Raw genomic sequence first — 13,719 nt, forward strand, 5'->3', positions numbered from 1 at the left:
CAGAATTTCCTTGCTTTTGTCAGTTTAAGTCAGGCTGCTTACGTAGTAGCTGCTTTTCCAACTTGAATAACTCGGCTCCTTTAAAGAAATGAAGACCTACCTTAAATAATTAGAGGGACTGCACTGGAGAACTGTCTTCCCAGGAAGGTAGTGGAAGTCCCATTCCTCAGAACCTATAAAATTAGACCATGAAAGGCGTATAACAGTCTAGTTCAGAACGTAACCGTGTGTTGGCCATGGCAAAAAGTGTTGGGTAAAATAATCCAATGCCTCCTAGAGAATGGCCTTGAGGACACAGGGAGGGGGAAGGGTAAGCTGGGACGAAGTGAGAGAGTAGCACTGACATACATATACTACCAAATGTAAAATAGGTAGCTAGTGGGAAGCAGCTGCATAGCGCAGGGAGATCAGCTCGGTGCTCTGTGACCACCTAGAGGGGTGGGATAGGGAGGGTGGGAGGGAGATGCAAGAGGGAGAGGATATGGGGATATATGTATACGTATAGCTGATTCACTTTGTTATACAGCAGAAAGTAACACAACATTGTGAAGCAATTATACTCCAATAAAGATGTTTAAAAAAATAATCCAATGCCTCTACAGGACTTCATATCTCAAAAGAAAACCATTTAGGTGGCTTGTTTTACTGTGAGAAGTTCACTTAACCAAGAAAATTAGGGGGAAAAAAGTTGTTTAATTGTTCAGTCAGTGTACCCTATAGAGAAATGGACCAAGTTTGAGATGTAACTCAGCATACTTTTCCCACCTTATTCTTGAACAAAAATTTACTTTTGCCATTCAGTTACAGGTAGATAATATATCCTTAACCAAAGTTATGCTAGATGGGATCTTCAAGATTATTTGGACTTTGAAGTACTACAGAAGTATCATCAGTACAAAAAATATCAGAAGGGTTTCCCAACTAACCCCAACAAGGACAAGAAAAAAGATCATTAAGACCAGATTTGTTGGAGCTCAATTCCTATAGAAACATATGCTAGCTAATAAATAAAATTATTTTTATAGTCTCATTAATTTCTTCATACAGGTACAGGGAAATATAATCCTTTCAGTCTGTTACTTTTTTTTAAAGTATAAAATTACTAAAATCATCAATGTTAGAAAGATGAATGGTGGTTTCAATACATGGGATGCATTTATCTTGCTCTTGGCTCTTTTGAGTGAAGGTTACATGAGGACTGGTTATATTTTTAGTAAAACAATTTAAAATTTCCATTCCAGCTGACAACAGACATTTCTTTCAATGTGTATTATTTAGATTTGTGTGAAAAATAGTCCTAAAGTAGAATTCAGTTATCAAACTGTGTTTGTCTGTTGTCTATGTCTGTTGTGCATGTTTGTTGTTCTGTGTACAGAAATGGAAAACAGAAAGAAAATTTTCTTCTTTATATGTGAAGTTATTTCCAGTTCATTAGAAACAAAACTTTGAAAAAAAGCTCAAAGAAGGGAGATTTTTCATCTTAAGGTGAACAGGCCAATAATAATAATTGTATATAATAATAATTTTCTATACATTCAATATATATTTTTTAGTTGTTCCATAAGGAACAATCATTCCTGTGACAACACTGCAATTTCTAGAAGTAAAAAGTTCAGGTAGTCCTTTGGTCCATTATAATCTTAGAGCTTTCCATAAGCATGAAATTATCAGCCAACCGTACGTTGAGATATGTGGAGTTCCCTTCTCTTAAAACCCATTTCTGATTAATGCATAACAATTGACCACTTCCTCCTTTCATGTGCATGTGTTCATATGTAATAGTATTTGTAATGGATGTATATAAATAGCTATATAAGAAGCAAACCTATAAAAATAACTAGAATAACTAAATAATCCATACTAGCTTATTTTAAGTAAATTCATTTTGGGCTTATCTTGTCTATCCTGTTACACCATCAACTGTTTCAAAATCTGAACTACATTTAAATGAAAGTTATAGTTCCCACAGTATCACTTATTCTGCTGGCCTTGGTCAGTAATGATTAAAAATGGAGGTGGAGGGAGGTTAGAAAATAGAATGTAAGGAGAGGCCAACGTCCTGAAGGACTGTAAAGACCTCAGTAGGATTTTCCATATTTTTAGAAATCACTAACATATCTCTTATTACCTGGTCTACAACAACGTCTTCAGTTTTCCATTGATTGTAGACAACTGGTTTTTTTTTTTTGGCCGTGCCTCACGGCAAGTGGGAACACCAGACAGAAAGTCCCGACATACAACTCTTTTAGGAGGAGAGGAGAGAGAAGTAGATTTAAAGAATAAAGAAAATAAGAGGCTTCCCTGGTGGCCAGCGGTTGAGAGTCCGTCTGCTGATGCTAGGGTACACGGGTTAGTACCCCGGTCCGGGAAGATCCCACATGCCGCGGAGTGGCTGGGCCCGTGAGCCATGGCCGCTGAGCCTGCGCGTCCGGAGCCTGCGCGTTTGGAGCCTGCGCGTCCGGAGCCTGCGCGTCCGAAGCCTGTGCTCCGCAACGGGAGAGGCCACAGCAGTGAGAGGCCCACATACCGCAAAAAAAAAAAAGAAAATAATATGAATGATGAAACACAAGCAAAAAGCCACACTATTTCTTGCTGTATTTTCCTGCTTTAAGGGTTTTACCTGCCTCTTTCTTCCTTGGAATGTTTTAATAGAAAAATGTATGAAAGTAGCTTATTTTCTACTTATTTAGTTAATTCTTATCTTCTTGATAAAGTGGGTGGCTATTTCTTAATCTGAATAGTTAGAGCAGAAGAGGGTAGCCATCATTAGATTTTGTATCATTTTACTACCTCAATGCCTTTTAATTTGAAAAACAGTGATAAGTTTTATGAAATGATTATTTGGCTAGTGGTTCTTCTACTGACTAGATCAGATTCTGTAGAAGCTAAGGGGACAGGTGATGCCTAAATTTGCTTCTTAATAATGTTAGAAGTCAGCTCAAAAGATCATTGAATGAGACAACCTCAGGCCTCAATCATGAAAAAATTTTCGTCTTTTCAAGAAAGAAATCTGTTCAGATTAAGTTAGGCTTCAGAGAAAATAATGAATGACTTGGTTTAGATATTAGAAGTTTTAAAAAGTGGAGATCAAAGCCTGTAGCTGAAATCTAAGTGAGAGTTTACATAGAGCAAGCATAAGTTTAAGCATTTATAACGTTTAAAAAGTTTACCTTCTTTCTAAGGCAATTTCTCATATGTGAGAATTTCTCTTCCTTATTCATTATTTAAAATATTTCTCATATGATAATATAGAAATAGGAAAATAATTTTATAACAAAACATTAGATTGTATACGAGTATATGTAAAAGTAGAGAATAAGAAATGACAAGAGATAAGTAATGCTTTTGTATTTGAATTACAAAGGCATGGACAAGACTTAGTCTCAGCAATAAATACCATGTGTGAGGCAAATAAATAGGAAGTAATATATCACAATGGAATATACATTAATAAATATTAATACCTAGTGGGATTAAAGCAAAGTAAGATAGACTTAAAGAAAAATATTAATCTACTCAGATATTAATCAATATAAGACAATCAGATAAAATCCTAACATGGGATGTATCTACTCATTCAAAGAACTAGTCTATCTTTAAGTCTTGGTAGAAATGACCAGCTGCATCTCCCTAGAAGTTTACCAGGAGAGACCAACACTCTAGGTTCACGGTAGTCTCAACGCCACATGTATGAATAGTATCCATTGGATTAAATAGAAATTTGTTACTTTGCCTCTAAACAAAGAGGGGAACATAATCTGTACAAGGCATTTTCTAGGCATATCTTGATTTATTTCCCTTTTTTATTTTTAAGAGATTGTTCTTTGTTTACTGTTTGTAGCCTTGTAATGGGTGGGATGTGTGAAGAGAGGAATGGCAGAAAAGACAGAGCTGTAGAGAATAATTATAAATACATCATACTTTAACCATTGTTTAAGAAGGAAAAGTTTCTTTGTATAAAAGAGTATTGTTTAAAAAAATCACAGGTTTTATTTAATTATTGAATATACAAGTGCATGCTCATTGTTAAAATTTAAAACAATATACCAATACATTAGAGTAAAAAGTGAAAGCACTTCTCAGCACCTTTAAAACTTACCATTTTATTATCACTATACCTCCCTATCCCAGAGGGAAATAAGATTAAAAGTGTGGTGTCTATCATTTCAGAACATATTCTTATGTATTTGCATCACATAAATTGTTTGGAGAGTTTTACTTGTTTGGTTTTTTAACTCTCAACAATACATCTTGTAGATTTTTCCATGTACTTATATATAGATATACCTCCTTCTTTTAAAACTGCTGCATAGTTTTCCAAAGTAAAGATGTACCCCAATTTATTTAACCCTGCCAGTGATGAACTTTCAGTTTCTTTCAAGTATTTTCTATTGAAAACAACGATTCAGTGAGTAGCCTTGTATACCTATCTTTGTGGGTATGCTTGAGTATTTTATAAGATAGATTCACAGAACTGGAAATGCTGGATCAAATGCATGTGTATTACATTTTGATAAACACTGCCAATTGTTGACCATAATGAATGAAAATGTCAGCTAAACACTTTTAAATGCTAGCTTTAAAAACAACAAAGTTGTGTAGACGTTCAAAGAACCAAAGGGCCAGTTTTGACTATTATATTACATCGTTAGTTCATCCAAGCAACAAATATGTATTGAGTGCTGCCATACCTCAGGTGCAGGCTAGTGGCGGGACAGTAAGTTACAAGGCAGAATAAACATTATCTTCACCCTTAAGATCACAGTCAGTTCTGACAGTGGAGTCCTATGACGCAATTTTCCCTTTGTCTTACAAAAAAGGAATGAATGTTTGAATAAAATAGAAAATAATATAAAACTAAATTGATTTTTAAAATTGAAGTAGGCATCCTACATTATTTCCAACTTATGCATATACATATGCATTGGCAATTCTATGACCAAGAGAGAAAGGCTATCACTTTTGAACATACTGTCCTCCAAATGGGTTGATCTGTCTATATCGAATGCAGAGAAAACTTTAAGGGATATTCAAAACTAACACAGACATCAACACACTTTGACAGCCTATTAGTTATGCAAATATGAAGTTATCAATAGTTGGAAAAATACAGTAAAAAAAACCATGAGACCCACTGAAAGGCTTTCAAGGCTGTTTAATCAGACAGAGATGAGTAAAGTGGTAAAACATGAAAGCAGGCCTTCACTTGGGCCAGAATAAAATCATGGCAAATAATATCAGTAGTTTGGAAAGAATATTTTTTAAAAATTGAGCAAGATTAACTGACCCATTTATAATATGCAAATACACTGCTTTCTTACACAAAGGTTGCACCACTGAGCTGAGACCTGGGAATAAACTAGTATGCTTTCCACGTACATATACACTTTTCTCAGAATCATTGGCATATGATTAAATGAAAACAAAACAACTTTAGGTCATTCTTGCTTTCTACCAAAACACATTTCTTATGATTGGATCTAAATTAATTGACAGGTTTGTGTTATATTTTTGAAAAATGACATTTATTCTTCCTTAAAAATTCTCAACTCATATATATATCACACACACACACAAGAAACAGTCAGTGCCTCGTAAGACTAAAAGCAAAGGATGTTTCATCTCCTCCCAATCGCCTTTTTACTGGGAATTTCTTCGGTTTTATATTACATACCCCTTTTTAAATGCTTTGAAGATGCCCCCTTTCAAACTTCAGTATTTCAGAACTAGCAAATAACATTTAAGAGGGCATTTTATTTTCAAAGCTTGGGTCTTCGGAGGACAACTTTGAATATATGGCTCTAAGCCTCAGAGTGATGCTTAAAAGTACATTTAAAACCCTGTATTTCTATGTTATAATCAAGAATGAATGGGTATAGTTTTATCAGCATTTTATTGGATGCTTGTGTATAATAGCCCAAAATGATCCACATAGCATAACTGATGTATTTCTAATATATTCATTGCTATTTATTAAGAGGAAATAAGAGTAAATTAGACAACTGTGCTATTTTGTTTTATGTTCAAAATGTACATAAATGTGTCAGTTTATTGCTATGATGAAACCATATAATAAATATTTGTGTTAATTCATTAATGAATAATACAGATTAAAGTGTTAGGCAACTTGGGACTTACCTGGTGGCCCAGTGGTTGAGACTCCGTGCTTCCAGTGCAGGGGGTACGGGTTCAATTCCTAGACAGGGAACTAAGATCCCACATGCCATGCAGTGTGGCCAAAAAAAAAAAACTGAAAACAACAACCTCTCAAATGACGTCTTGCTTTAAAAAAAAATCTTTCTCTTTAAAACAAAAAGAAGTGTTAGGCAACTTGAGATAAATTCATAGGCTCACACTGTCAGAAGAGTTCATTTGGTTTGTCACTGACCTTCAAATGACAGTTTTAACCAGACTGATAATTGCTTATTCTCTTACTTATAAAATAGAATACTTGTCTTTCCAGAAATAGAAATTTTTAAATCTTTCTTGGTATTTATCTGTCGTGTTTCCTTGACCTAATAAACAATACTTCCTTATAAAAGTCACATAAAACTGTCTGTTTTAATAAACATCTTTTTCTTATTTAGACATGAAGAACCCCTGCTCAGCATCTTTTCTCTGAAAATAAATCTTACAGTTGAATACCAAGCAAGTCACAGCTTAGCCTTTTAAGACTGACTAATGGCAATTCCTTAGCTTTCCTGAAGGACCTGAATTAGATCTTCAGCTATTTTTTTTGTTGTTATTCTTTCGACTCTCATAAATTTCCCCACATCCTTTAAAAATGTGATCGAGGGCTTCCCTGGTGGCGCAGTGGTTGAGAGTCGGCCTGCCAATGCAGGGGACACAGGTTCGTGCCCCGGTCTGGGAAGATCCCACATGCCGCGGAGCGGCTGGGTCCGTGAGCCATGGCCGCTGAGCCTGCGCGTCCGGAGCCTGTGCTCCGCAACGGGAGAGGCCACAACAGTGAGAGGCCCGCGTACCACACACACACATACAAAATGTGATCTAAAACAGGAAGTAATTTTCAAACAAAAGTATAACTAATACTTGACAATAGGAGAAACTGTCCCTTGCCTATTTAAGATTATTTAGGAAATCATAAAAATTACGTTTGCTTTATCCCACATTGTTGACTATTTGTACTTTGTCGATTAACATTAAAGTTTTTTCTTCTGTCCTTTTTGCCTAGACACTGTTGTAAATCATATACTGCACTGAACATTTATGGCCATTTGCTTCTTCTGAGCAACATTTGTTATACGATTATTATCCTAAATTCAATTTTATTTTTTCAGGATACTAACCACCACAATTAATTTAATATCATTTGAAAATTTGTGCAGTATAGTTTTGACTTTTTAGAATAAACAGAAAATATGTTGATTATTATGGGTCCCAAGAATAACCCCTCAGCCCTCTCTTGGTAAGGCCTTGAAACAACTTGCTCATCATTCTAAAAGTAGTATGATTGAGAAGATATTTTCCTCAGTTATTAATGGGATGAATATATGTGATGGAATCAAAAGTCTGTTTATTCATTTGGAAAAAAATGGTAGAGAATAGTCAAAAAAATCCTGTAAAAGAAAGAGTGATGAGATAGGAGCTATTATGCTTTTCCACATATTAAAGTATCTTGCAGAGCTATAGTAAGTATACTGTGAAGAAGCAGATATACATTTTTTGAATTAGCGATTGCCAGGTACAATGTGTTTGACATTTATCATCTATATCATTGAATCTTCACATTAACCACATTTTAACAGTGAGGAACCAGAGACTTAAAAAACGTAACTAGCCCAATCTGGTAGATAGTATCATTTGTTTACAAGTCATCAATTTCCCCCAAGTTCTTGAGCTGTGAAGGCAATATACTTTCCTTTTCTACTCACTTAGAGCTTGGCCAGGTGATTTTTCTCAGACCAATGGAGTGTGGATGGAAAAGAGAATGTGCTGAGTTGAGATTTAAGAAGTGTGGCTAAGTTTTCACCAGCCTTCTTGAACTCCTGCCACTTAATCATGAGAAGAAAATGTTCTAGCAAGCTGTTGTTACTTCAGCTCAAAAAAAGTGGCACGTGAATGTCATAAACCTGACCTGGAGCCAAGCAAAGTCCATTTGTGTCCAGCAGAACCCTGCAATGTCACAGTTGGCCCAGATACCCATGAGAGAGGAATAAATGTTTGTTGTAAGCCATAGAGATTTGGGGGCGTGTTTGTTACACAGCACTATTGCAGCAAAACCTGAACAATATTCTCAGAATCTCACTAATACAGATCATGCTAATACAGATGAATAAAACAGAAGATAAAATCTGGACCTAGATTACAATATATCCAAGAACTTAGTGGAGAAAATGTAGGTTGCTCAAAAATGGTGTGGAGGGCTTCCCTGGTGGCACAGTGGTTAAGAATCCGCCTGCCAATGCAGGGAACACAGGTTCGAGCCCTGGTCCAGGAAGATCCCACATGCCGCGGAGCAACTAAGCCTGTGCGTCACAACTACTGAGCCTGCGCTCTAGAGCCCATGAGCCACAACTACTGAAGCCTGTGTGCCACAACTACTGAAACCCGCACGCCTAGAGCCTGTGCTCTGCAACAGGAGAAGCCACCACAGTGAGAAGCCTGCGCCCCACAACAAAGAGTAGCCCCTGCTCACTGCAACTAGAGAAAGCCTGCGTGCAGCAGCAAAGACCCAATGCAGCCAAAAATTAAATAAATGAATAAATAAATAAATTTTAAAAAATGAGAGGTAAGAGAAATTATTTTAAAAATGGTGTGGAAATATTAACTAACCATTTGGGAAAAAATATGGTTAGATCTCTACTTACATCTTGGAGAAGAAAGTCTAGATAGGTTAAAGATACAAGTGCAAAATATGAAAACATAAATACAGTTAGAGTAAAACACAGGAGAATTTTTTCTTACTAATGTTGTCATAGGAAATGTCTTTGATACCAAAGACATTGAATTCAGTGACACCTTGTAAATTTGATTACTTAAAAAAACTTCGGCAAAAATGACACAAACAAGATAAAAAGACATACTGAAAGAAATACATAAAAGATTAATATTTTCAATCTTTAAGGAACTACTTACAAGTCAAAACAGTGAGATATGGGCTTCCCTGGTGGCGCAGTGGCTGAGAGTCTACCTGCCGATGCAGGGGACACGGGTTCGTGCCCCGGTCCGGGAAGATCTCACATGCGGTGGAGCGGCTGGGCCCGTGAGCCATGGCTGCTGAGCCTGAGTGTCCGTAGCCTGTGCTCCGTAACGGGAGAGGCCACAACAGTGAGGCCTGCGTACCGCAAACAAACAAACAAAAAAAAACAGTGAGATATATATACTCCAGAAGAAAAAGAGGAATCAGATAGGATAGTTAATTCACAAATATAGAAATAATAATAGGCCATAAAACATATGAAAACATGATAAAATAGACCATAAATATATGAGAAAATGATAAACCTCATTGCTAATCAAATTCTGGAAATTAAAAGAACAACGAAATACCATTCCCCAGCTATCAGATTATAAAAGATATGTTAAATAATATTAACACTCAGTATTGGGAAGGCTTGAGATAAAATCACTATGACTTTCTGGAGGAAACAGAGGCAGTATGAAATCAAAAGTCTTAAAATTATGCATGCTCGTTGATCTAGCATTTCTGTTTCTTAAGGAAATAATGTGTCAAATGTAAAAAGATGTTTTAGAATGTTCATTGTAAAATACTGAAAACTAAACGTTGCTCAATAGAGGATTGATCAAATAAATTATGGAACGTCATGAAATAAAATATACATTTCAATGGTAACCACTAAGAATTATGAAGATCTGCATTTATGGACATTAAAAGGCAGCAGTGATTATACATTAAAAGAAAAAAAGAGGCTATAATACAGTAGGTATAGTGTGGTCTCATTTATAAATATATGAAATATATATGAATAGAATTAAGTCTTGAAGAGTAGGCAAAATATATATTTTTTTAAATTAATTAATTAATTTTTGGCTGCATTGGGTCTTCGTTGATGCGTGCAGGCTTTCTGTAGTTGCGGAGAGTGGGGGCTACTCTTTGTTGGGGTGTGCGGGCTTCTTATTGCGGTGGCCTCTCTTGTTGTGGAGCACAGGCTCTAGAGCACAGCTTCAGTAGTTGTGGCACACAGGCCCAGTTGCTCCGAGGCATGTGGGATCTTCCCGGACCAGGGCTCGAACCCACGTCCCCTGCGTTGGCAGGTGGATTCTTAACCACTGCGCCACCAGGGAAGTCCCTAGGGAAAATATTGACAGTAGTTTTTTTCTGGATGATAGGGTTATGGCTGATCTTCAAAAAAAGAAAGTATTTTTTCTATGATATTTGAATGCTTTTTACAATGAGAATATTAAATATTTATAGTTAGTAATAACGAATAAAATACTGTACTTTTGAAAAGAAAAAATATGAAAAATAGCAGTATCTTCTACTACAAATATGGCAAAAAGTCTACAGGACTCAAAATATGTCATACCTATAGTTTCTTCCTTGTCTAGGTTCTCATAAATTATTCATAGAAATCCTATCTATACTCTAATAATCATTTTTGTTCATTACTTCTTTGCATTTCTTTTCAGAAAATGACAGGTATTATATTCTGCAGTCGTTTATATTTCAAGGGATTCTTCATAATTGGTATTTTCTCAAGCCATGTTTCTATGACTCAAAAAATCATATAAATGAAAACAATTATATTAAGTAAAATTAGAATATTTCTACCTAAACCAATAATTTTAGCCTGAACTTGAACTGACCAATTACTTTAGGATTATTTTTAAAGTCAAGAAAATTAAAAATCAACCATTTCTTTCATTTAAAGAAAAAACAATTAGAAAATAATCTTCCATGAGACAAATTAACTTTACAAATAATGGCAATTATGCAATATTATTTATGAAACATATCTTTATATTTCTATATATCAATCAATAGTTATAGATACATAATTTACATATAGTTATAGATATATAACTAATAAACTACAGGGCTAAACTAATAAACTACAGGGCTTGTGTAGTACCCATCTGAATAAAATTACAACTAAATAAACTACAGGGCTTGTGTAGTACCCATCTGAAGAAAATTACAAAACTTTTACTGAGGAACATAAAATTTTTTGAAAAGTGTTCTTATATGGGAAAATGACGATATTATAAGGATGTCCCACTTCATTTATAAATTTAATGTATTATAATTCTGTTTAGAATTTCAAGTAAATTTTTGAATACAAACTGCTTAACAAAGACTACTTTATAGTAAAAAACAAAAGTTCCACTTTCCCACAATGTCCATTACCATTCGTCAAAGGTAATCACTGTTAACAATTTTTTTGTCTATTCTTCCAGAAATTTTGTACATATCTATAAGGCATGTACTCACATACACATGAGCATGCAGACACACTTCTATGCTCTTTCTTACTTTTTTTTTAATTCTAGGAGGGATAATACTATATACACTGTTCTACAACTTGCTTTTTTCACTTAATATATCCTGAGCATTTTTCCATAGCAAAACATATGTTCTCAAGTGAATTTTTTAACGTAATAAAGTAATTATGAAGGATATAAAGAATAAATAGGCAAGGATGACAAAGAAAACTTTCAGGAAAAAAAAAAAAAAACTACGTAAGAGGGACCTGCAATTCCAGATGTAAAAATGTATAAAATATTATGGGAATTCCCTGGCGGTCCAGTGGTTAAGGATCTGCGCTTTCACTGTCAAAGGCGTGGGTTCCATCCCTGGTCGGGGAACTAAGATCCCACAAGCTGCGTGGCGTGGCTAAAATAAAGAAAGAAAGAAAGAAACATACTATTAAATACATCCACAGCACAATGTGGTCCCTCAGATAAAATAATCAAACAATACACACACACACACACACACACACACACAAACAGTATGGTAAATTAAAAAAAAAATAAATAAAATAAAATATTGTGATAAAAGTGGAAGATAATCAGTGGAGCAGAAATTAATCTAAGGATTGGACCCTGGAACATAAAAGTTTTCATCTTGATTCAAAAAGTCTTTTTAAATCAGTAGGAAAGAAATATTATTCAATAGATATCCAGAGACGATTGCTTAACAACTGGAAAAAATGATCAAATCCTAACTTCACATGATAAAATAAAATAAATTGCAGATTGATTAAAGTATTAAATGCATGAAATGAAAGCAAATAACAAAACATATATAAAACAAAGTAATCAAATGTATCAGAGAAAAATATAAGTGAATAATCTTTGTGAGGAATATTATTTAAAGGTAATAAGCAAGGATAGAAATTTTAATAAAAACATTTGAATGAGAATTTTAAAATAAAGTCAGTAACAAAATATGATATTAGCTTAGAAAACTACTTGTAAAATGTATGGAACAGGGTCAGTGTACCCTTATTATATGAAGAACTATCATAAATTAATTTAAAAATATAAACATCCCAAGAGAAAAAAAAAATGGGTGAGGTTTAGGAAAAAGTAAGCCGTAATGAAACAATATAAATGGCAAATAAACATATGAAATATATTAAATTTTTCAAGTAACCAAAGTAACAAAAACTAAAAGAACAAAATGTTTTTCAAACATCAAATTAAAGAAGATTAAAAACCTGGTAACATTTAGTGCTGGTGAAGGTATGGATAAGTAGACACTCTCATACATTTCCATTTTGAAGGACACTTTGAACGTAAGTATCAAAACTTGTAAAAAAAACAACAACAACAAACTTTTTGACACTGGAATTCTTCTTTAGGAAATTTATCTGTAGGAAATAATTATAGATGTATGCAAATATTGTCTACAGAGATGTTCATCATAGCATTGTTTATAATGCAGGAAAATTAGAAACCACCAAGTACAGTGTCTGAGAACTTAGATAAATTATGGTGCACTAGTTAGGCCTTCAAAATAACTCTGTTGACAAATATTTAATGACGTGGGAAAATATTTATGATATATTTTAAGTGAAAAGTGTAGCTCATGTATCCTAGTTATTTTAAACATATGTTAGTGCATAGGAAAATATGCTGTAAGGATATACTCTAAAAAGTTAACAGTGGTTCTCTCTCTAACTGGCTAAGTTATGGGTGATTTTATTTCATTATATTAATTTTCCATAATTGCCAAAATAAACACTTACTAGTTTTATAATCAGAAGTAATGTTACACAAATAAGATACATTAAACAATTATTGAATATGTAGACATTGAAATTTATGTTTTTCCTCAAGAGACTGGTGGTTTTGGGTTGCTTTGTGTTGTTTAGGCATGATCCGACGCCAGCTTCTAGGCATTTCATTGAAAAAAAAATCAAATAAATCATTATAATAAAATTATATGCTGATTTTGTAAAAAATAGGAATCTTTTTTTCAGAGGTAAAATAGATTTTCAAATTAGTATAATTAAAAGAATTCAATTAGCATTATATGGCTCTCCCTCAAATTATATTATGTAATTCAGCTTCATTTTTTAACTAGTGGGAACACAAATAAGTACAATTTTATAATTTGACAGTAGCAGATCATTTTTTAAATAAAAAATTTCTAAATATTTTTCCATTACTATTGCTAGAGAACAAGTCACACCATAAAATATGGCAAATAACTTCTAGGAAAAGTCTTCATTTGTTCTTTCTAGAAACTGCTGACAACTGATTTTGTGACAAGCATATGTACATATATTA

This window comes from Monodon monoceros, unplaced genomic scaffold (genome assembly GCF_005190385.1).
Source record: "Monodon monoceros isolate NGI ecotype Baffin Bay Population unplaced genomic scaffold, NGI_Narwhal_1 Super_Scaffold_16, whole genome shotgun sequence".
Classification (NCBI taxonomy): Eukaryota; Metazoa; Chordata; class Mammalia; order Artiodactyla; family Monodontidae; genus Monodon; species Monodon monoceros.